This window comes from Sinocyclocheilus grahami, unplaced genomic scaffold (assembly GCF_001515645.1).
Source record: "Sinocyclocheilus grahami isolate Dianchi unplaced genomic scaffold, SAMN03320097.WGS_v1.1 scaffold1740.1, whole genome shotgun sequence".
Lineage (NCBI taxonomy): Eukaryota > Metazoa > Chordata > Actinopteri > Cypriniformes > Cyprinidae > Sinocyclocheilus > Sinocyclocheilus grahami.
The window spans coordinates 19,776-22,409 of record NW_015506919.1 but is presented as its reverse complement, the minus strand read 5'-3'; positions in this window follow the sequence as shown (position 1 = coordinate 22,409).

Sequence of the window (2,634 nt, the reverse complement as noted above, 5' to 3'; positions counted from 1 at the left end):
TCAACCATTCCTCCTATCTTCACACTCGAAAGTGGGCTACCTTTGAGTAATTCTACTCACATTCATTACATATATTGATGTTCGCGAATTGTTTTATAATTGACATGTACCACAGTTAACTGACGTTTCATGTAAAACAGCAACCCTGACGAAAATTAATTTTTGGGGTATTGATTACCATTTGTATAACCAGTTTTACTGCAAATACCATGGTTAAACTATGGGACGTGTAGCAAAATCATGGTTATGTGTTTACTATGGTTTAACTATAGTAGTAACCATGTTTTTTTGTTTTATTTGTAGTAATTTTCGTAAAGGAATGGGTGTGCGTTTAGGAATGCTCGGACGAATGGAAAGAGCAGAACGGATCGTGAGGCAAGGTGAATGTGTCGAAAGTGTGATGAAAGGATGAGGAGAAACAAAGCAGTCTCACGGCAATTAGTCACGTATTTGTATGAATTTGTAAAACCTGATTCATACCTTTTCCTGGATCTGCTCTCGATCCACCGATGGTTAGGTTAAGAGTGGAGTCTCTTGCCTTTGTTCTACAAATCTGCATTTTTATACGAATCGTATTCAAATGTATACGTAATCGCCACCAACTGGCAAATTAGCAAAGTACGTTAGTTAATAAATAAATAAATAGGAATCACATTAGTGGAATTTAAAAATGAGCTTGTAGCACTGCTGCGGAGTGCTCACTATTTTTTTTTCCTCAAACGGATTTTGTGACTAGATATTGTTCAAATTAGGCAAATATCAACACAACACACACAATAGGCTACCTTTCAAATAACACAGTATACAAACTAATAATTAAACAACAATCAATTAAATGCAATTATATCCAGATTAGTTGAATGTGTTAGTTATAGTAACAGAATATCTAGTCATAAATTCTCTTTAAGAAAAAAGGTGAGCAGTGCTGCAAGCTCCTGCGATTAAAACCAGATTTTAGAGCAGGGGTCCTCAACTCTGGCCCTCAAGATCCACTTTCCTGCAGAGTTTAGCTCCAACCCGAATCAAACACACCTGAACAAGGTAGGTGTGTTTAATCCAGGTTGAAGCTAATCTCTGCAGAAAAAATGGATCTCGAGATTTCACAAAATAGTATCTAGATTACACACATTAGTATCTTAAGGTACACGTTTTTTTATTTATTTATGCAAGTAAAGAATGTGACAATGTTTACATGTGCCAAATACAGAATCCCATGGACCAAACATATAACATTTAAAAGTAAGAAACATAGGCTAAGTAAAGAAAGTGACAATATTTACATGTGCCAAATATAGAATCACTTGGACAAACAAACATTTATACAGATAGCCAACATTACAAGTCCATTCTGATTAGCTCCTGTATTTGCATTCATGTGTCTGTGAGCATGTGTGTGTGTGTGTGTGTCATTGTGTCTAGGGGTGGGGGAGGAAGTATACAAATGAAATAGTATTTTAACAGATTAATAACAGATATAAGTAGTATAACTTTAAAAAAAGAAGAAAAAATTCAACAAATGTTCTTAGCAACAATATTAATAATAACCATAATAATAATAAAAATAATAATAGGTACATAGGTTTAACATCCAACTAAAGCTGGCTGCAAACTAGACGATTTTAAAACCATGGGAGATCACAGACAAGAAGACAGTTCACGATTTTTTGCTTTATAGTCCTCTGAACACACACACTAGACCAGGTGTAGGCCACGTCTGTCCTCGAGTGCCGATGTCCTGCAGCGTTTAGCTCCAAACCTGAAAAAAAAACTCACCTGCCTGTAGCCCTAGTAATTCTGAAGACCTTGATTAGCTTGTTCAGGTGTGTTTGATTAGGATTAGAGCGACCGACCTTACCTACCCCTGCACTAGACGATTCGACCAGACCACGAGACCACACATATGGCAAGCCGTTTTAGCATTTAAAAGTTTGTTTTGACTATCCATAAATATAATTTAAGATAGGAACAATTGTATTTTGACGAGTCATAATTATAATCCGACTAGTCACAATGACAATTAGAGATATCTGCAATTATAATTGCACTAGTAAGAAATCGGATTGGAGATATCTCTGAATACTTTATGACTAGTCAAAACTCCATTGAAGATATCTGTAATGACGTCATAGATATCTTCAATAGGGCATCACACATACACAAAGGTAATTAGCGATATCTCTAATTCAGTTTCGACTAGTCACAATTATATTTGAAGATATCTGTATTGTACCTGCTCCTAGTCGAATCTGCTGTTGTGTATGGCAAGCCGTTTTAACATTTAATCTGTAAGCCGTACTAGTATCTATTTTCATGGTACTAGTATCTATTTTTTAGATACTAGTATCTTTTCCATTAAGTACTAGTACTTATTCATTAGGTACTAGTGCTTATAGAATTTATTTATTATACATTTAGACATAATGAAGAACAATGGAATTATAAAAAAAAACATGAAAAATAGAAATAAATGCATGACAGACAAGAACAATGCTTAAGAATCAGATGTAGTCAAAAAAAGGTGAAGGCTGATTTTAAAAAGATTACAATTTAATAAAAGTTTAACTGGCATTGATGACATTTATTAGGTTGTGTATGGATTCAGGTTTACTTGTGTCGTTATGGCAGCTTGTTTCC